This window comes from Gymnodraco acuticeps, unplaced genomic scaffold, assembly GCF_902827175.1.
Source record: "Gymnodraco acuticeps unplaced genomic scaffold, fGymAcu1.1, whole genome shotgun sequence".
In the NCBI taxonomy this organism is placed as follows: Eukaryota; Metazoa; Chordata; class Actinopteri; order Perciformes; family Bathydraconidae; genus Gymnodraco; species Gymnodraco acuticeps.
In genome coordinates, this window is record NW_022990565.1 from 1,430,802 (window position 1) to 1,454,315 (window position 23,514).

At 44.1% G+C, this 23,514-nt stretch overlaps 1 protein-coding gene across 1 annotated transcript in view; it reads left to right on the forward strand.

The window, feature by feature from the left end:
- The window catches only part of LOC117553725 (ectonucleotide pyrophosphatase/phosphodiesterase family member 2-like), an 86,380-nt gene that overhangs the window by 61,122 nt on the left and 1,744 nt on the right, over nt 1-23,514 (forward strand).

The window sequence follows — 23,514 nt, forward strand, 5'->3', positions numbered from 1 at the left end:
TTACGCCCTGCCTGCCTGCAGGAGGGGTTGTGGTTGAAGCCAGAATGGGTACAACTCCGCATGCGATGAGGACCCGTTCCGCGTGAAGCCGGAAGCGCCGCATTAGGCGGCCCTGATGCCAGTGATGTCTTCTCGAGAGACTGAAGCGTGCGTCAGTTGTTTGCGTGAAGTAGCCATTCCCATTAAGCCGGAGGAACTTCCATGGAGCCCGATTTCCTTGTCTTTTCCTCCCGCGTCCGGGTTTGCGGGGCGGCCGGCTGGACCCGCTAGCCGACTGGGGAACGCCGCCTGTAGCTTAATCCGCAAGACTGCGGAGCTGATGAATAATGCCTGGAGCTGGAACGAAGCCCTGCTGCTGCTTGTGCGTTGACACCTGAAATGACAACTGACGGGAAGGGGAGGAGATTTAAAGGGGTTAGCAGGTGCGATGATTGGCTAGCCGGGGCATAATGCCCCTGATCACTTATTGAGATAACGTGTGACGCCCGATGATATTGTCTTCCTGATTGAATTTACGCTGAGCTACATAATTCAGTGACACATTTTACTCTGGGTTGTTTGAGGGCTTTGTCCTGTTCAGGGGAAAATACATATTTGTCCATTAATCTTCCAGAAAAGTCCACATAACCTTGACCCTCTTGACAACTTCCTGTGGTGTTCCTCTGAGCTGGAAGCTTTGTAATCTTTGAAATGTGTCTGAGACGTGCATATGATGGATCCAAGAGGCTGGCCAGCTCTGATGGATGCTCTGAAGTCAGATCCCTCTGAGGGACATACAGAGTAAACTCCCTGCTATTAATTGCAAGAATATGTTTGTGTTATGTGCTCTGTAGGGAATGCTGTGTTTAGGAGTTCTGCTGGGAAAGACAATCAATGACTTTCCAAGAAGTGAAAGAACATTAATGGATGAAGTGTGTTCACAAGAGCAGGGTGTTACATCCCTTCCAGCAGAAAAAAACCCATTAAATCTTCTTAGCAAAAACACATGATGATAAAGTGTACAGTGTGATACTCATAGAAATGATTTAAACTTTAAAACGTTTGTTAGTTGGGTCATTGAGCCCCTTTATTTGCATCTTAAACCACAACATATTCATCATCTTAAGACTACTGTGCATAACAAAATATATTTTCAAACACAATTAACAAACGCATGAAAGACGCCTCCACTATAGACTGTATTTCCTATATAGGTCTGAGCTTCAATATAACCAGATTTAGATACGTGTAATGAAAAATAAATGGTATTGAAACCTTGTAAATAATATTTTGCAACTGCTGATTAATTGAAGTCATGGTGTGAGTTGATTAAAACCCTAACACAATGTATTTGGTCCCCACCTGTCTTCTCAGCAGAGGTGGCAAAAGTACAAAAATGATTCGTGGCGAATGCACTATAATCATTTTAGTTCTCATTCATAACACTCCGTTCGATGTCTCACTATGGGATGCGCCTCATCGCGGAGCAAACAGAAGCATCAATCTCATTACGCCAATCCTGATTGGCTGGTGATCTTGACGTCAGCGTAAGGGAATCACCCGCTATAAGTAGCTTGCGCCACGACGCATGCATCATTCAAACACCTCTTCTCGCTTCAGAGCACATCTCTATAGTAGCCGGACAAGCTTAACGGTCCACAGACTGAACCCAAATATAACCATTTCGGTCGACGGGCGCTCGCCGGCTACTCCTTCTGCTTCGCAAGAAGACGGTAATACTAACGCCAGTTAGTATTAAAATCGACCTCGCCGTTCTTTCCCCGGAAAGTAAGGTAAGGTTTTGATTTTTCTCAAGCTAGCTACGCACCCGTTGCTAGCTAGCTTCCCCTTACTACCGACACCACGGTAGCGAGGACGCTTTTCTTTTTCTCTCTCACGGAGGAGAAAAGGATTAGAAGTATATTGACACACCAGTCAATATCCTTTGAGAACAAAGGACCCACACCGTCCCCTTTTTCTCCGGATTAAGGACGGGTTGGTAACACTTTTTCTCTCAACGACGTACCTGTTACGAGCGGGTCCTCTCCACGCCACGAGGCGAACAAGATGGACGCCTCTCCCCCTCACACCAGAGGAGTCAGGGACTCGAAGGCTCGGTCATGCGGCTGCGGGTTGAAGATAGCAGGCACAGACTCACACCAGGTCTGCCCGTCCTGCCTCGGGCTGAAACACGCCCAGGAGGCTATCGACAACCCCGGCTCGTGCGGGCATTGCGCCCTTTTCACCCGAAAGAGCCTCCACCGAAGGCTAGCACACCAAGCTAGCTTGTTGGAACAGGACTCCCTCATGTCCACTGATTCGCCGTTTGGCAATCAAGACACGGGGGCGTCTGCTGCAGAGACTGAGCCCCTCACTATGTCGGTCTGGGGCTCACTAACAGCGGCAGCTGCGGAACCGGGATCCCACGCCGTGTCAGGCCGGGACCCGGTGGCGGCAAGAGACGCGGGAACGGAGCCCCACGCCTCACCAGGCGGGAGCTCCCGGCGAGACCTCACCATGGTCTCACCCGCGGGGAATGTCCTGGAATTAGACTACATGGGGGACAAAGAGGACACCTCTGAGTCCCTCCTGTCTGATTCGGATGAGCAAGAAGAATATATCTTCATGTCATCGGCTCAAACGGCAAAGCCGGGAGCGATGGCTGCTCTCCCGGGCGATAGCACACCAGCTTCGCCCTGTCTGAGCAGGGACCTGCAGGCCGCGTGTCAGCGCGCTGCGTCCAGGCTAGACATCCCGTGGCCCGAAAGGGCCAAGGAGACCGCCAGGTCCCGTTACGAGGGGAAACATTCTCCCCAAGCAACGAGGACAAGGAGGCAACTCCTCCCGGTCTTCCCGGAGATGTTGGATGAGGTGTCGGTCTCGTGGAGGGACCGACCCTTTACCAACAAGGCCCCAATCCAGGGTGCCTCCTCCCTAGACTGCGACGGTATGGAGAGGCTCGGCCTGCTCCGCATACCGCCGATGGAACTGCTGGTGGCAACCCACCTCCTACCGAGGATGGGCCCGTCACCAAGCAGGAACCCAACGCTGCCAGCGAAGGTGGACCGTTTCCAGTAAACCATGACGGAACGGTCCTACAGAGCCGCAGCGTTGTCCGCCAGGGCTCTGAACGTTTCCTCACTGCTAACCGCATACCAAGCGGAGCTCTGTGAGGATATGTCGAGTAATCCTGGACCGGCCGTTCTGGACGAGTTGGCCACGGTCACAGACATTTGTCTCCGTGTCCAACGCTGCGCAGTCCAGGCCACGGGCAAAACAATGGGGATCATGGTGGTGCAGGAAAGAGCTAGATGGCTCAACCTCACCAATCTCCCAGACCGGGAAAAGGAGGATGTGCTTGACATGCCCATCGTTCCCGAGGGGATTTTCGGCTCCGCTCTTGCCTCCATGCAAAGCAGATGCGAGTCGAAAAAGAAGGAGGACGAGGCCCTCCACCTCTGCCTCCCTCGAAGGGCCCAGCCGCTGCCTTCGCAGCGGCAGCCCTTCGTCCAAGCTGCGAACCCTGCTCGGTTAAAAATACCGAAAGCGCAGAGGTCGCAGTCCGCCCCGAGTCCCCAGCCCAGGCAGGGGACGAGGGCGAGCTGGCCTAGAAAATCTCCGGTTCCGGGTGCAGCCCAGGCGCAGCCAACCCAGAATTTCGGCCAGCAGTCGAGGAAGAAGAAGCGAGCGGCGCGACAGCCCCTCCTTCTCCCCTCTGTGACGGAGCTGGAAGTCTACGGTTCCCCAGCTCTAAATGTGTTCCCGCCGCCTCGAGAGTTGCCTCAACACCATCCTCAAGTCCGCATAAACACATGTCACACACTTATTGATTTTTCTGTCACAAATCATTTTCCGCTGACGCACCCAGGCTTCGAGCCAAGGGCGCAGCTCGGAAAAATGAAAAGAAAAACAATAAACAGTCCGTCAACTGTTCCCCTTCTGAGAGCAGCTACGGCCTCTCTCAAAGGGCGGACAATTGACGGGTCTGTGAAGGCACCACCGTCACGCGCATGCGCAGTGCCGACTGGGGTCGCGAAGACACCACCGTCACGCGTATGCGCAGTGCCGGCTGGAGCTGTAAAGGCACCACCGTCACGCGCATGGGCAGTGCCGGCTGGGGTTGTGAAGGCACCATCGCCACGCGCATGCGCAGTGCCGGCTGGAGCCGTAAGGGCACCACCGCCACACGCATGCGCTGTGTCGGTGGGGATTGTCGAAATGGGGCACCACAGTGCTCAGACACTGGAGGGCCCCATAACACAACAAATAGAGACTCAGAGGGGAAGAGACGTGACATCTCAGCTGGCTCTAAGGAGCATACAGCGGGAGATGCTCACGACATCTGCTTGGGTTTCTCAAGACGGTTACACGGAGCTACAGACTCCAAGTCACCGTCACCCCCCCTCGCCTCTCGGGCTATCTGTATTCACAAGCCCGGGGGGAGTCAACCCATATTCTGGAGAGAGAGATTCTCTCTCTCCTAGAAAGGAGGGTTTTATCTATAATGCCCGCCGAGCAGAGTCAGATTACGCAGACAAATGTCCTCGTAAAGCACCTGCTCAACATGGGTCTCATAATAAAACCAAACCCCGCGCGCCACGGCGTGCGGAGAGTATTGGTTATTATGAAATGCGTAGTGGCACTACGCCACTGGCCGCACCCGACTTTTCTAGTACGGGGCGCGCCTACGGGTGCCGTCCTTTCACGGAAGGTGGCCACCACGGACGCATGTCTGACAGGCTGATAGGGTATTTACGAAGGTCGCCCGGTGAGGGGTCTCTGGAGCAGAGACCTCCAGCGGGCGCACGTAAATCACCCGGAGCTTTTAGCGGTGTTCCCCACCCTAAAACGCTCTCTGCCTTCTCTCAGAGGACACCATGTCCTCGTGAGGACAGACAACACGACCACAGTATCGTGTATGAACCGCCAAGGGAGGTTGCGTTGTCTCCAGTCACACACACTGGCACACAAACTTATCCCTTGGAGCGGCAGACGTCTCCTCTCTCTGAGAGTGACGCATGTACCAGGAGTGATGAACCTCGGGACAGAACTACTGTCCAGAGGTGCACCACTCTATGCAGACTGGACTCCACATCCAAGGATCGTGAGTCCGCTGTGGGTGCGTTACGGCAGAGCCGCGTTAAATCTGTTCGCATAAAGAGAAAATGCTCAATGACAGCTGTTCTCTTTAATGCACGATTTAAACGCACCGTTAGGCGTGGACGCACTCGTACACGATTGACCTCCGGGTCTTCTGTACGCGTTCCCACCCCTGGCTCTGATACCCCCAACTCTGGCCAGAGTGAAGGAGCAACGCCACACACTTATCCTGATGGCTCCGCCTTAGCCCGCAACGTACGGGCTGGCGGAGATATATCGGCTGTTGTGCGGGCAGCCATGGCAGCCCCCTCTACGCAGGGACAGATTGTCTCAGGCGGGGGGGGCGATCCTTCATCCACGCCCAGAGCGCGGGGCACTATGGGCCTGACCCGTGAGTGGTACAATCTGAATACAGTGGGACTCCCTCAGAAGGTGATAAACACTATTCAGAGTGCGAGAGCTTCCTCCACCAGGTCTCTTTATGACTGTAAGTGGAGGGTGTTTGAGGAGTGGTGCCTTCAAGAAGGACACATCTCCTTTCAATGTCCTGTCGGGGTGATTTTATCATTTCTACAGGACTTGATCGATAAACACAGAGCTTTCTCCACGATCAAGGTGTACCTGGCTGCTATTGCTGCATGCCATGTGGGCTTTGAGGGTAAGACGGCTAGCCAACATCCTTTGGTCTGCCGTTTTATGAAGGGAGCTCGCAGGCTCCTCCCTGTCTCCAGGTCACTGGTGCCCTTATGGGACTTGGCAGTGGTTTTAAATGGGCTCAGAATGACCCCATTTGAACCCCTGGAAGGAGCTGACATGAAACATCTGTCAATCAAGACAGTGCTGTTACTGGCCCTGGCATCCGCCAAACGGGTCAGTGATATTCATGCGCTGTCTGTACATCCTTCATGCACTCAGTTCGCCCCAGGGCAAACGAGAGTGTTGTTGAAGCCCAACCCTGCCTTTACACCAAAGGTGGTTGGTTCGTGTACCCCAATTGACATTGAGGCATTTCCTCCGCCGCTGGTTTCCTCCGGGGAACAGCGGCAGGATCTGTTGTGTCCAGTCCGTGCTTTACGCACATATATGGACAGATCAAAGGAGCTTCGTCTTAATGACCAATTCTTTGTGTCCTGGGCTAACCCTCACAAGGGCAAGCCTGTTACTAAGCAACGGCTGTCCCACTGGATTGTGGAAGCAATTGCTTTGGCCTATACGAGTCAGAGTTTGCAAGCACCTTCGGGTCTGCGGGCTCACTCGACTCGGGGCCTGGCTACATCCTGGGCTTTGTTCAAGGGTGTTTCCATCCAAGACATCTGTGCAGCGGCGAGCTGGTCCTCGCCGCTCACTTTTGTCCGCTTTTACAGGCTAGACGTCTCCGCTCCAAGCGTGGCCCGAGCAGTGCTGGGCACCTTGTTGAGTCGGGACTCTACCTGTTAAGGTTCTGTTTGGTTGGTGATTTTCGAGATAAGCTCGTCTGGCAATACGGGAGCTACAATTTCCCATAGTGAGACATCGAACGGAGTGTTATGAATGAGAACTATAGGTTACTTACGTAACCCCAGTTCTCAGAGTAACATGAAGTGAGATGTCTCACCAGACGGCCCTCCTTGCTATGGTGAAGCGAGAAGAGGTGCTTATTTTGAATGATGCATGCGTCGTGGCGCAAGCTACTTATAGGGGGTGATTTCCCTGACGCTGACGTCAAGATCACCAGCCAATCAGGATTGGCGTAATGAGATTGATGCTTCTGTTTGCTCCGCGATGAGGCGCATCCCATAGTGAGACATCTCACTTCATGTTACTCTGAGAACTGGGGTTACGTAAGTAACCTATAGTTTTTGCCACGAATCATTTTTTTCGCCCACAACTTCAAACATCTCCCTTAAGTAATTAAAGGAGATGTTTGAAGTTGTGGGCGAAAAAAAATGATTCGTGGCGAATGCACTATAATCATTTTAGTTTGATTTGTTTAAGCCTATGTTAAGGCAAAGTAACCCATCTACAATCTTGACGACAGCAAATACAGGTACTTTATTTGTGTTGTTCACGCTGAATACATTCAGAATGGCAGTAATAAAAGTCGAAATGAAGCTCCTTTTCACTTATATTGATATTATATTAATATGATGTAAGGCTCAGTTAGCTTGGCACAAAAACAGCCAGTTTAAAAGTTACTTTTTACTTTTTACAGTGAGTACACTTCAGAGACTGTACTTTTGTACTTTTACTTAAGTAAAAAGTTGAATCAGTACTTCTACTTTTACCAAACTCTTTTTTTACACAAGTATCTGTACTTCTACTTAAGTAAAGAGAGTTTGTACTTTTGCCACCTCTGCTGAGAAGACAGGTGGGGACCAAATACATTGTGTTAGGGTTTTAATCAACTCACACCATGACTTCAATTAATCAGCAGTTGCAAAATATTATTTACAAGGTTTCAATACCATTTATTTTTCATTACATGTGTATCTAAATCTGGTTATATTGAAGCTCAGACCTATATAGTAAATACAGTCTATAGTGGAGGCGTCTTTCATGCGTTTGTTAATTGTGTTTGAAAATATATTTTGTTATGCACAGTAGTCTTAAGATGATGAATATGTTGTGGTTTAAGATGCAAATAAAGGGGCTCAATGACCCAACTAACAAACGTTTTAAAGTTTAAATCATTTCTATGAGTATCACACTGTACACTTTATCATCATGTGTTTTTGCTAAGAAGATTTAATGGGTTTTTTTCTGCTGGAAGGGATGTAACACCCTGCTCTTGTGAACACACTTCATCCATTAATGTTCTTTCACTTCTTGGAAAGTCATTGATTGTCTTTCCCAGCAGAACTCCTAAACACAGCGTTCCCTACAGAGCACATAACACAAACATATTCTTGCAATTAATAGCAGGGAGTTTACTCTGTATGTCCCTCAGAGGGATCTGACTTCAGAGCATCCATCAGAGCTGGCCAGCCTCTTGGATCCATCATATGCACGTCTCAGACACATTTCAAAGATTACAAAGCTTCCAGCTCAGAGGAACACCACAGGAAGTTGTCAAGAGGGTCAAGGTTATGTGGACTTTTCTGGAAGATTAATGGACAAATATGTATTTTCCCCTGAACAGGACAAAGCCCTCAAACAACCCAGAGTAAAATGTGTCACTGAATTATGTAGCTCAGCGTAAATTCAATCAGGAAGACAATATCATCGGGCGTCACACGTTATCTCAATAAGTGATCAGGGGCATTACGCCCCGGCTAGCCAATCATCGCACCTGCTAACCCTTTTAAATCTGCTCCCCTTCCCGTCAGTTGTCATTTCAGGTGTCAACGCACAAGCAGCAGCAGGGCTTCGTTCCAGCTGAGGGCTTCGTTCCAGCTCCAGGCATTATTCATCAGCTCCGCAGTCTTGCGGATTAAGCTACAGGCGGCGTTCCCCAGTCGGCTAGCGGGTCCAGCCGGCCGCCCCGCAAACCCGGACGCGGGAGGAAAATACAAGGAAATCGGGCTCCATGGAAGTTCCTCCGGCTTAATGGGAATGGCTACTTCACGCAAACAACTGACGCACGCTTCAGTCTCTCGAGAAGACATCACTGGCATCAGGGCCGCCTAATGCGGTGCTTCCGGCTTCACACGGAACGGGTCCTCATCGCATGCGGAGTTGTACCCATTCTGGCTTCAACCACAACCCCTCCTGCAAGCAGGCAGGGCGTAAGCTACATCCCATTGAAGCTACTTCCTCCTGCGCTCACTTTAAACAGGCGTCAGGGTAGCGCTGGCAAAAGGCAGCTGCAACAAATTCACGAGATGTTTCGTTTTATTGTTATGACATTGGGTCATGCAGAGTGAGATCGCTACCCCTTTAGAGAGGGGTGTGGCGCGTGCATGTGTGCGCGGGCATGGTATGGTAGACCGAGCGGGATACATGTTTTCTAGAGATAACGAGGCAGCAGAAAAAGGAAGGTCTGTGATCTTGCGAAACAGAAGAGCTAAATAAATGCAACGACCTCCGAAGAAGAGCTTGCCTCTCTTCAGTCTTTCCGATAAAATGGGTTATTGAACCCGAAGCGTGTTGCTTCTGCCCTGGGAGACGACAGAGTCATCCCCCCCGTTTCCTCGACTACGGTCTGGGAGCCGACAGGAAGTTTAACACTATGCATTGCTACCTTTAGTTCAGGGTTAAGGTGAGTTCCAGGCAGTGTTGGGTGTAACGTGTTACAGTATGGAGTTTCAGTAACGTATTACTTGCATTACTAATGCAGTTCGGGTAATTACTACCCATTACAATGCTCAGTAACTAACGCAGTTTCAAGCTTCAACACAGTGTTACCTGAAATGAATGGTGTTTCGTAGGGCTTCTTTTCCTCAATGACCAAGTCGCTGCACATCATCCTGTTTATGACACGACCAGATACTAAATAAATTAGGAATTCACTCCCAATATTAATTTAATGATTATTGACTAAATGATCGTATTTTTCTCTTTTTCTTCTCCACTAAGAAATATTAATATAGCCTATTAAATCATGTCCACATGGATATGAAACTAAATACATTTGCACATATCTTGTGTCCAAATCTTTCTGTTTTGGTGGTCACGCCACACCGTGCACGTGCATGCATACGCGAGTCATGGTGAGATATCTGGATTAAGAGGTTGCTTTTTCTTTGCACAGAATGAAATGAATGGGCTGTGATTTTAGTTCTTTTAAGCAGAGGTCAATAATTTGTACGGCCCTCTGAGGATATTGTAAAAATTGAAATGGCCCTTGAGAGGAAAAAGGTTCCCCACGCCTGCACTAGGGTTTCGGCAACCGACTCCGAGAGTGACGGTCGGAGTTTGGCAATGTTCCTTAGGTGGTAAAAGGCCGATTCGGTCACAGATTTGACGTGGGAATGGAAGGAAAGGGTGGAGTCGAGGATGACACCCAGGTTGCGGGCTTCAGGAGATGGGGAGATGGAGCAGCCGTCGACCTCGAGGATGAAGTCACCAACCTTCTGGAGCAGGGCCTTGGGTGCCACAACCATGAGCTCTGTTTTATTGCTGTTCAGCTTAAGGTAGTTGGAAGACATCCATGTTTTGATGTCATGCAGGCAGTTGATGAGAGACTGAGAGGGGAGCTGGGAGGATGGAGTGGTGCTGAGATACAGTTGGGTATCATCAGCGTAACAGTGGAAATTGAGTCCATGATGTCGGACGATCTGGCCGAGGGGGAGCATGTAAATGGTGAACAGGAGGGGGCCAAGCACAGAGCCCTGGGGTACACCGTGGTGGACTGGGGCCAGGGGTGAGTTTGAGCCACTGATGGAGACAAACTGTTTCCTGTTGTGGAGGTAGGATGTCAACCAGGACAGCGCTGTGCCAGTGACACCTAGGAGGTCTGAGAGGCGGGTGAGGAGGATGTTGTGAGAGATGGTGTCAAACGCTGCAGAGAGGTCCAGGAGGATGAGGATGCTGAGGCGGCCAGAGTCAGCAGCAATGAGGAGATTGTTGGTGATCTTGATGAGGGTGGTCTCAGTGCTGTGTTGCTGTCTGAAGCCGGATTGGAAGGGCTCATAGAGCTCATGGTTGGACATGTACAGATGGAGTTGGCCGGCGACCACTCTTTCCAGAGTTTTGCTGAGGAAGGGAAGGTTGGAGATCGGCCGGTGGTTCTGGAGGTCGGCGGGGGCCAGGTTTTTTGAGTATGGGGGTGACTGAGGCGAAAAAAATGATTTGGGATGTCTTGCTGATGTTCTGATGAATCGCCTCCGTCAATGTTATCTTCATTTTCAGTCCTGTCGCTGACTGTACCTGCGTTACTCATGGACATTATGTCGTTAGACCTTTCTCCCTTAACGTCTCTGCCTAGCTGTTTCGTCATATGTCTTTTACGTTGTTTTCGTCTGTCGTGCATGAACTGCACACCATGGCTCGTCTTCTCTACGTGTTATTGTCACATCCATTTAGTTTTAAATCAGTCTTGATGTTGGGAATGGCCCGCAATGATGCAAAATAAAAATAATTGATAATTCACCTCACATGCATTAAAACCAAAGTCACGAGCCTGTTTTGAAAATGTAAGAAGTATAAAGTACAGATATTAGTATTCAAATGTAGGGAGTAAAAGTATAAAGTCTTAAGAAAAATAAATACTTAAGTAAAGTAAAGATACCTGAATAATCTACTAAGTACATGTATAACATCCCACCTCTGCTTCTCAGTGATATTTGGCAATGGCATAAAGTCATGTTATTTTTCCCAGCGCTTGAATACTTGTTGTACGGGTTTAAAATCTTAACTTAATGTCATGTTGTGTGTTGTGGTTCATACCCTTTACACAGTGTATGTAATCATGCGTCATTGGGAACAAAGATTAAAAACATTATCAGGCAAGTCACAGAAAAGTTGTTTAGCTAAATATGATTTATAAGTTCAAGTAGGAAGTTAAATCTGAATAGAGACTGTTTTATACTGAACAGAAGAAAATAAGCATTTTTTATTGATTTCATTTTTTGTCCAAAGATGTACAAACTAATTTCTTAACAGGCAGAACCATACATTAATATGTTGCCTTAAATCTGAACGTTTTTAAGTTGAAGAAATACAACATTTAAGCAATAATATTTATCATTAAAAAAAAGCATACGTAACGACATGAGAAATATAAAAACAACCCAAATAATTAAATTCTCCTTTGAATGCTTTGTAGTTAAGCAGTCAGACTATCTTAACTTTAATTGCTGGATGTCACAGTTGTCCAGATCAAGCAACGAAAGCAATATTATAACACTTGTTGACGGTACTTATGTAACAGCTGGACATATCCGTCACAGTCGCAAACACTCCTGACAAATAGTGTGTCTCACCCGGATGAATAGCACGACAGGGCACTGCTTGTAAAAAGCAGTGCTTTTCCTTCCAGCTATTAACCCACAATGTTTTTTTCCATCCATGTTAGCGTGCCAATGTGTTGTGCCAGTCCCTGTGTGTGGGTGCTGTTGATCTTTTTGGAAAAACACTTTTTTCTCTGATCTTTTGTTTGCTGCTCTTTGCCGGTAACACTGTGTGGTATCATGCAGGTCACAGTGATCCAGCAGATAATCCCATTGAAGGGAATTACCAAAACAAAAAACGTAACATGGAAGTTTTCTGTTACATAGTAGTAGTTGAAATACTCAATTACCGTAATAATATTTCCTAGATTATAACCCTAAATGTATTACTTCCTTTCACCATCCATGGAAAATAATGCAGTTCTGGAAATGTAAATACATTTAAAAGAACTGAGAGAAATAAAAAGTAATTCATTACTTGTTGCAAGTTACAATTATAATGAAAAACAAATGTTTCCCCTTTGTCTTTTTGACCTTGCTCAAATTGTCCACGTGACATTTTAACCAACATTTAGTTAGTGAGTATTGAATCACATAGTTGCCTCGAAGTGCTGTCATAAGGACCAGTTTCATTTGGATCATTTTAGTATCCAAATTAATTCCGATTCCCGACTGCAGACTTCCTTCAGGCCTAAAGTCTTTGTTTTTACATTTCCTGTTTTTTATTCTACAATAACAGATGATCTATTTCTCAATGGAACTAACGTCATTACAGTGAAACATGAGTTTCCAGCAGCTGCAGTCAGAGGCTCATTATTTATGTAAAAGCCAGAGAGTGCGACTGTGTGGTTTTCCATTCTATGTCATTTTGGAAACGTTTAGCAATAATTAGGTCAGTTTGTTTTGTCAGCACATTGGTCTTGACGGAATAGTCCTGACAAATATTGCAGTAAATAGGTATGTTTGTAGCTTTGTAGCTATACATTGAGAACCATGTCTCTAAGAAGTAATTTCTGAGTTTTTCAGAAAAACCCGCCTGTTTTCAGTTTTGTGAAGAAGCATTTTTTATCTGATTCAAGAATATTTTAGACACTTTATTTAGCTCAAAGTATAGTAAAATATACGAAGGTCTGGGCCGCTCCCTATAGGTATTTTGCCTCAGAAGTTGAGTTACAAGTCAGCGAAATCAATCAAATGTAGGTAAATTATTCTTGATGCTTTAAAATGCTTTAAGGAAAAAAAGAGCCTACATCCCAGCTCTCCATAGGGTTTATTTTTTGTGTTAGCAGCTCACTCCTTAAAACAGAAGCCTCAGATTGCTTATCACAAGAGGAAGGGGTCTATTTCAAGTTTGTTATGTTATTGGGCTTTTTTCTTATCAACTTAGATTTGTTAGGACATGTTTTCAACTTTAATTCACTGAATTTATTTGAAGATTGGGCCTATTAACACATGAATACTGTGCAATATATTGGAACATATATATTTAACACTAGAACCGCCAATCGGGTCACTTTGACCCAGAGCTGTTTTTTATTGTATGTAACTTTTTTTCAATAAAATATTAAAGTCTCCCAGTCCATGACTTTTCCTGAAAGTGTGTTATGTAGCACCCTATGTTGTTACAAATTGTCAATATGAAGTCAGATTGAAGAAATCGCCCAAAAAAATTGCCATTTATACCTATTTCCGCCCAGCGGGTCATATTGACCCCACCCCTTTTCGCTCTATTGATTTTGCGTGTAAACAAACATGACATGTTGCTATAGCAACGCCTTTTGTCTACTGCGGTTCCTTATAAATTGAGAGAGAGAGAGAGAGATACAAAATCTATGATAGTGAGCACTTCTCCTTTGCCGAGATAATCCATCCCACCTCACAGGTGTGGCATATCAAGATGCTGATTAGACAGCATGATTATTGCACAGATTTGTTCAGATTTGTGAACAATATTTGAGAGAAATGGTTATTTTGTGTATCTAGAAAATGTTTTAGATCTTTGAGTTCATCTCATGAAAAATGGGAGCAAAAACAAAAGTGTTGCATTTATATTTTTGTTCAGTGTAGATAGATATATTGATATATTGATAGCGATAGTCTGTAGTGAACGAGCGCGCTCCCGCTCACGGGAGACTGCTCGCACTGCGCTCCGCAGCAAACAGCTGTTTGCTTTTCACCCAACAACAACAACCGCCTCACGAAATGTAGTAGCGTTAATAAACGAAACAATTTAACAAAATTGCTTGTCAACATACCAATACCACAGGACCATTTTTCTTTTTAAAGCAATACTTTTACCTTGAAAATCAATGCATTCTAATACCGGGTCAATTTGACCCCGGTGGCGGTTTTAGGTATAAAAACATCTCTGGCGGTTCTCGTGTTAAGAAGTACAATATAAGAAAAGTAGAAGTTTATTATACTAAAGTCATTATACATTTTGAATCTGCTGAGGGCCGAATGGCCAAAATGGTTCGCGGGCGCATTTGGCCCCCGGCCCGGGCATAGTTTGGACACCCCTGATTTAGCTCAAGAACACATAAAGGAACACTTACATTTAACACAAAGAAAAATCTAAAGAATACAAGGTTAGAACCAAACAGGAACGGGGGTAGGACTTGTAATCTAAAAAAGCAACCGATAAATACAATGCAGTGCAGTCAAAAGTACAACATTTGCCTCTGAGATGTAGTGCAGTAGAAGTATAGAAGAACAGTACTTGACTAAATTACAACCCACCACTGTGGATCACCTTTAACATTTGCATACCCATTCATGGTTCCCAGATGATGACTTTTTATCTGCTACTAGCAGAGTGTCATTTTTGTTGTTTCTTATATAGCGCGATTATCTAAAACAGTATGACATTTGGTACATATTTTAATGTTAACCTCTGGATGTATTGTCCTAACTTTGGTGTTAAACTGACCTTTTAATGTAGAGCACCATCAGATCTAAATAAAGGTTTCTTATACTTTGGTTTATGACCACATTCCTGCAACTAATGGCACTCCCATCAGCCTTAGCTCTACTTTGTGTTAAGTGTTCATTAAAAAGCTAACTATCTGAACCAACGTGCATTTACTAGAGAGAACGTGAAGCAAATTACTGTTCAATTATACGTGTGCAGCTTGGTCTACACTATTTGCGTAGGTGGTTTATTCACCAGAAACCGTGCCAGGCTTTGAAACCAAGGTTTAAAAACTATAGAAGTAGCCACAGCAACATTCATAGGAATAAAAGGGGTCCCGCCTCCAATGCTGTTAATCATTCTTCCTACATTCATGATCCTAACAGCCATTTACCAACTTTCCAGAACAGAGCTATAGAATCAGCACAACATTGTTATAGCAAAATACAACCTGTGAGGAAGGAGGTCTTATCTAGAAAGACCAACGTTGGTTTATTTCAACCAACAACACAACCATGCCTGAAACAAACCACGCTGTGACCATGGAGACACACAGCAGGTGGTTGCTAATATAAATGTTTTTAAACACTCCTTTCCTTTTCTTTGCACAACTCCTTGAGAGGGTTTGATGTAGTATGAGTTATAAGCTTGGTGCTTTCACCGCACCCAGTCTTAGCTTGTCATCCTGGGAAATCAGGTCAAGTTTCCACGGGGGGGACATAGGCTTTCAGCAGCATGACTGAGGCTGTTTCCATTGCTGAACCCATTGAACTGCAACATGTTGAATTAATAGAGACAGTGCAAAATATGTTATCACACCTGTGGTATCTGTACATCCTTACGTCTAAAAACAAGAAAGACATCTTTTTCCACAGGCTGATTTAGCCGGCTTGCTTTCGAGAATCAAGGACATGGAGTTTTGACATCATGATTTAATGACATTTCTTTACTGATGCCTCAAATCCTCACATGTAATAAAAGTCCCTCGAAATATTTTATAAGGTTCAAGGTTTATTTTAAAATTGCTTTCTTCAGCCAATTGTTTCCAAATAAGTAATTTGCTGCTGTGAAATGTTCCGTGCATGTTTACTTCTTGTATTATATGTAGAGGAAACTTCTGTGTAGCTATGCAGTGGGAGTCACCGACTCAGGAAGGAGACACGGGAAGAGCAGTAGCTTTGATGTCAAACACATGATGGTTTATTTGGAGTTAACGGCCGGAGGATTCACATCACAAGTCCAAGAGTCAGAGGTTCTGACTCCACGGTAGAGTTGCCACGTCAATTCTGAAGAACTCTACCCCAGACCCATGTATTTAGCTAGTTCAGAGAGCATCAACATGCTGCATAACAAGATAAAATGATAACACCTCTATCAGCTGACGCCAACAGGCAGGAACAGGGAGACAAAACACTGAGAGCACAGCAGCCAAGGTTACAGGTGCCTGTGCTCAGTCAGGACGGTTTGAACTGATACACTGGGTCAAAGTTATGGGCCTTGGAAAATATTTCCACAACATTATATATAATAAATCATTTACTGCACTTGGCCTTGACCACAAACTCAGCACTACAACATTATACTGGAGATACTGGAAGGAATATTAATAATTGAAATACCTTTATCTTTTGTTTCCAAAACTGCTGAACAGGAGAATTGAAGGGAGAGTAGGAATATGTGCATCAGGTGCTTCAGACATTAGGTCTAATTGCCCCTTTACGATGTCTCAGAAGCTGCTTATTGAAATGTTCCTGCTTGACATAATGTGTCAGGGACAGAACCATCTCCTTTACATTTATCTGTGAATGTTTGACCATAGTGTTTTTGTAAAATATATGAACTCTCATATTATTAGGTAAAAACAATTGTTAAACAAGTGAAATTATAAAAAAAAGTATCCTGCACATAGCACGTTAAATGGTGATGTTTGATTATTCTTTACTTTGAATTGTCACAAACCCCACAAAAAGACAGCTTTCTGCTGTTCATATAAAACATGAAAACATGCAACATCTTTTATAAAATAGAAGTCAGTAGTTTCCCTCAAGCAGATCATCTCTATATTTCTTCTATCAACGGTGTAAATGGGACAAGTCCAAATAAAAGACAGCATGCGTTCATTGAGATGAAGTACAGTGTGGCTCATTGATGAGATTTGAGCAGTTTTTGGACAACAATGGCACCGAGTGAAAATATATATCAGGCTAACAAACAAAATGTTTTAGTTTATATTTGTTACGTTAGTGTTTTGTCAGAGCTGAGAAGTGCAACTCAACATCTGGCTCCAGTCCAGCAGGTGGAGACAGGGAGCCTAGGGTCTGTGGTTCCACTGAGAGGTGGCTCAAAGGAAGAGAGAGAGTCTCCTATTTAATGAGCTAAATGCAAGAGAGAGGAGAGGAGAGGAGAGGAGAGGAGAGGAGAGGAGAGGAGAGGAGAGGAGAGGAGAGGAGAGGAGAGGAGAGGAGAGGAGAGGAGAGGAGAGGAGGAGAGGAGAGGAGAGGAGAGGAGAGGAGAGGAGGTCTGTTTTAACCATGTTTGATGACATGTATTATTATTTCTAACATAAGATGCTGGAATATAATTGACTTTGTTGAGATGCAGTTACTTTTGATTAGATGTTAAGTTTAATTGTAAACTTGATTATGGAGCAGGAAAGAAAGTGCTTGTTAAAGGATGGCATGTTTTTTATAGAAATGTTTGTTTGCCTAAAATGAATGAAAATATGTTTTGTGTTAAAGGTTTTCAACCTAAACGACTAAATGAGCATCAAGAGGCTGACAAGAAGCTGAATGAAGCAAAAAGGAATCTGCATCACTCAAATAAAGAGGAAAAGATTCAAGTCTGAGTTGTCCCATGTGTCCTTTTGGAAAGAATCAAGCCATTGTTCAAGTTTAGGCAGGAGTCAATCAAACAAACCCAATCACAACTTGACAGTTAGTTCGGGTCTTTTTGTCAATAAGAGAAATATAGAAAAGAAGACTTATTTATTTAGCCTTATATATACTTACAACATTAAATGCATTCTTAAATTAATTATTACACAAACATTAAGTGACAACTACGTGAAAAAGCACATGCTTAACCATGAGAAATACTGCCTTCCATACAGTTTACTTCTACCTACAACATGTTGCAGTTCCTAAGTGTTTTGCTCATAGGATCCTTTGTTTAAGGTCCCTGGATTCACATAAACAACCGTGAGAGAAGATCTGCTTGCAACTGTGGAGATTCCTCCTTAATTCCTCCTTAATCTGCAGCTGCAGATGATGGGAAGTAACACTTTGGTGTAGTTTGGTTTCTTCAGAACCATGGATATAATCAAGCCTTTGTTTCCTTTCACAGGAAAGCCAATAAGCCAAAACATGTTACGTGTGCAGCCAAGTGCAACACATTTGCTGCTGGTTTACAGCTACATTGTTGCAGGTTTTCCAGTTTGAAAGAGAGATGAAGGAAAGATGGAAGAGGAGTAATTGGGACTTATAATTATGATAAAGTATTCAATTCCTGCACTCACAACCAAGAAGAGGTGCAGAGTACCAGAGAACTGTAAACTATGAGGAAATGTTCTAACGATAGTATTATAACACACTGACCTTTAGCCTACCCAAAGCTAATCTTGCTGTCATTCCATGTTATTGCCCCTGTGACTGGTTATTGCTCACTAAGACCATGACCTATTGCTCTAACTACTGTGTGAACTGAACAAACTATCGGGAATACGTCCAGTCATTTTATGCTGATTAGTTAAACAATCATTTAGCTCTTGAGTAGCGTCGCTCCGGACCAGTTCATCGCAATGAGCAATCGCTCATAACATTTAGGAGATAAGATATACTTTATTGATCCCAGATTGGGAAATCTTTTCATGACATCAACATGTTAAACATAGTATGGCACACAATTAGTAATACAAAAACAGTTTGTCATTATTTACTGGTTGTCATGATCAAGTTGGTTGAGGCCTTTCTTCGGAAAATAATTTCTCTAACATTTTTTATTTATTTTTTTCACTGCTGTCACAATAATATGTCATACAAAGCATGACTCAATTGCAATTTAACACTATTAATTTTATAATTGCAAATACATGTTGACTTTTGGGAAATAAGCCTATTGGTTTTCTGGTAGAGAGTTAGAGAACATTTTGTCTATCCATTTAATACGAAGGTACAGCCAGTAGTCAGATAGCTTGGCTAAGCTAATGCTAATTTTGAATGTTTTATCTGGGAATTTCAATGAGTGGATCAAAAGCTGTAAGTATTACTCACTCTGAACAGAAACAGCTCTCAATTCTAGATTGCCTGAGGGCAAGGTGCATAAATAACTGTTTTGTGCACTTGTGTGTAGACTAAAGGGAAAAACACAGCAGGAACATATGGCATAACGGGACATGCCTCTTTTTTCAAAACAGTGATAAAAGTTATCGCCACCACATCAAATTTGTTTGCGACATAGGCCTTGGCCGCAGGGTATTGCAATTCACTTCCAAACCCTAACCCTACGTTTTATAGAACCACCATATGGTGAAAGCGTCCGTTTATCCAACACTGTGGTTTATTTCCAAAGGATCATCAATACTGGCAAAACTAGAGACATTCCATTGGCCTCAGCTGTACTTGTTTTAGCACTAAGCATGCTAACAAACATTCATCATAAACATCATCCTATGCCTATGAAAAATGTTTCAAGGCATAGGCTTGTAACGATCAACTATTAAAAATAGCTGTGTTAATTAAACGCACAAGGGGTTCTTGACATGAAATATTACTACACTGGAAAAATAGAAATAATAAATGGAAAAGCTACTCCTTCCACAAAGATTCCCAACGAGAATGTATTTTTATACTGTCTATTTCAACCCACATATTCACAAATCAACAAAGACGTGTTTTATGCGTTATTCATTTATTAGTTTCTCCGCCAAGCAACAACATAAACAAAACTCAAGAGTCTGCTCGGCGATAAACCAAAATTGTCTTTAGAGCCTAATCCAGGCCACTATAGTTAATTGAGAAAAACAGGATCGTCGGCGTTGCACAAAGGAAATGATCTCACCCCGTGTTGTAGATTACAGGTGGGCCGATGCAATATCCACGCTAATGTTTCACTTAATTCCCCTTTTGTATTTTCCACATATTTATACACGCTCACTGAGGAATATTGAATAAACTGTTATATATATAATACCAGCACACGCCACACACACTTCCTACTCCCGTGAAAACCACCTCCCGGTGACACACCCACTTAAAAGCCTCTGGGTTGAGTACTCACACAGGTGAGTAAGCAGATGAGGCGTTGACAGACCCACACCCTCAAACCGTACATAAGAGTGGAAATGATCAACTGTAATTCCCAGGTTAATACACATATTTCGTTTCATCATAATATACAACATACATTAAACAATTTCCCTTGCCACTACAGTTACGGAGCCTACACACGGCGGCGTGCGTTGCCGCTTGGCGGTGGGCGTGTCTTGAGCTTGGGGAGTTAACGCGAGCAACGCGACCAACAACCAATCACATGAATGTCCCGCCCCGGACATACAAAGCAAAGCATTCATGCTACATCCATGCTGGCTAAATATACTGTCTATGCTTGCTAGCTGTCCATTCAAACGAAGTAAACTGGATATAAAATCCCCAAACAGGCGAAAACCTACCAGTTTCACCCACTGTCTCTGCCACCTCCCCCCATGCCTGGCTCCTCCGGTTTGTATCCCTGTATGTAAAGAGGGACTGGTCATATAGTACCGGGTGATTCCCTACCGCCCGTCATTTTCTCCTCCATTTTTTGACATATGGGAAATAACTGCGGTCTGGCTCTCCCAACATACACACGGTTTGATTGGCTAGTGCTTGTACTGTCAGATTTGCATACGCGGGATTTAATTGGCTGACGCCTCCGTCGAGGCGGCAAAAGTAGAACATTGCTCTACTTTTGCAGCGAGCACCGCGAGAGAAGCTACGCTTTGCTCCCACAATGCAGTTCGGGGAATCGTGACGTCACCCCATTCAAAGTGAATGGGCAGAAGCGTTGAAGCGGCAACGCACGCCGCCGTGTGTAGGGGCCGTTAGAGAATGACACCTTAGTTCAATGTCATGGCGTCACTGGCTTTGACTAATCTTATTTTTGTCTGTATGTGAAAATGGCCACCAAATTATTTTGGATGTGAAAGAAAAGTCTTGATGTTGAAATCAGTAGTTTGACATGGATATTGGACAAAATAACAAAATCAGAAGCTTTCTGTTGCAAAGTAGGTATACTTTAAGATAATTTGGTTAAATAAGGCTGACAATATCGCTAAATGTCTTACACATTTAATCAATGAAAGGTGCATAAATAAAAGCTTTTTTTTGGGTTCTGGGCATATTTATATTACATACTGTATGTTGTTTGCAGCAGCTTTCCAAGATGTTCACCTCTCGTGTTGAATACAGGCTTATGCGGGTTACATAACATTTGATAACAGTGTGTGAGTCGTGTGTAGACATGCAGAGCTGCTGTCAGCTAGCACAACCTGTTCTGTCTCTCCCCATAACACACTTCTTCCTGCCATGGCCGCAGGGTATTGCAATTAAGGGAATTGTATTTACTATTTAGTATTTACTTTGGCAAACCGGGAGACCTGGACGCAGGTATAAGAGAGAGAAACCTCTGGAGAGGGGACCTAAAGAGCAATCGGAAACTACGGAGACAAACCCTCTACTTAGCTAATCATTTGTTGTTGTTATCTGAAGCATCATTGCCAGTAACAAACAAACCCCCCTGCATTATTTGAAATCATATTTTGCTCGTCTACTTTAGTCGTAACCAGGCTTGGAATTTCGTCATTTTAGGGGCAAGGCCATTTGGCCTTTGGTGTCACACATTTTTTAGGGCACAAAGGCCACATGCCAGGGCACAAAGGCCATTGAGGGAAACATTAGGATTTAGAGCTCACAAATAAATAACTAAGAAAAACACACGAATGACATGGAAAACAAATCGCTTATTTAATATAAATAATGTCAAACATTATAATCATATAGGCCTATGCCTTCTTAGTATTACCGTATACAAAATAAAATACTCTACTTTGAATAATTAGTGTTTGGTATGTTTTCTATCTACTACTTCATTCACAAATCCGAAATCAAATCTAAAATTCTATTAATATGTAACAAATATATTCCATTCCATTTCATCTCCGGAGCAGGTTAGCCGTTCAGCATAAGTTACCATGGAGATCTAGCCCGGTAAGAAGTGAACCAGCGTCGTAGGACCGGAAACCCAGAGTTTTCCCTGAAGTTAGCCCACTAAGCGAAAATCCGATCTCCATTCAGAAAACACGCATTTTCAAAGGTTTTTGGCCTGCCGTCTGTCTGCAGGCTTGTCAAAGCATTAATTCATGGTTTTTACTAACCATTATCAGTATTTTGTTACTTCGGCATCATTTTGAAACGTGTATTACAATTAAATCATGGTAAAATATGTTCATCTTGTTGTAGTTGAGTCTACCACAGTATTTAGATGGATATAAGCCCCGCCCCCTCTCCAGCGCGTCCTGTTTGAATGACAGGAGTAAACACAGCTGACAGCCGCAGTGAAACTCCAGCGATTAGAGCGATGCGAATACTCGCATACTCCGTTGTGAACGCAGCATAACGCTTTTAAAGCAACTTAGAGATTTTAACAGTGTGAGGGGCACAAAGGCCATGGTGGCCGTAGGACGTACAATTATTTGTGGGGCATAACGGCCAGACCGAGGGGCAACGACAGCCATGGCCGTGAAAGTCCTACCCTGGTCGTAACAGGACTACATCCAGTAAAACATTTCCTCCTTCTCATCCTCCTCAGTCTTAATGAAAACCATTTGAAATGTACATTTGTGATTATTACATTCATTGTCTAGACTTAATATTCAGCTAGGATCAGAATAATTCCTCCTAGCTCATACATAAATACATTAAACGTGATTCATGAAGCAAAGGTGCAAAACTTTAAATGTGTTGTTTCGTATTTATAGTTTGATATATTTTAAGAGAATAAATCAATTGGTGTTCATTTTCATTTTTGAGGTTTCCCTCTCCTGTAGTCTGTTCTATAGGTTTTTTGTGCATGTAAATGGTCTGCAAAGGTTAAAATCCCAAAGTTCTGAATACAGGGTGATGCTGGTAACATAACATTGAATTATATTAAGTGAGTCTGCAGAGCTGCTGTCTTCACTTAGCAGAATCTGTTCTCTTAAGGTTAGTATCACATAACATAATCATCACTGCGAAATCTGCAGGGTGTACTTCATATTTACGTTGGGCAAACCGGGAAACCCTATACCCATTATGGGAATCTTTTTAGGCAGTAGCAGGTATTTATGGGAGACACCTCTGGAGGGGAGATCTAAAGAGCAATTCCGAAACTAAGGAGACACACCCTCCACTAAGCTGGATCATTTGTTGACAAAAACATACATTCTAATACTGGTTGGCTTTTTTTCAGGGGTGTGTCTTACACCCCTGAAAAAAAGCCAACCAGTATTAGAATGTATGTTTTGGCCGCCCAGTTTAGTCATAACAGGACTGCACCTAGGACATGTTTTTCTCCATCTCATTCTCCTCCTTCTCCATAAGTACCAGTCATTTCAGAATGGTACTCTGGAATCTGTAAACATGTGTGCATCTTTTCTCTTATACTTAAAGAGGCCCTATCAGGCTTTGTGGGGTTATCTCTTTC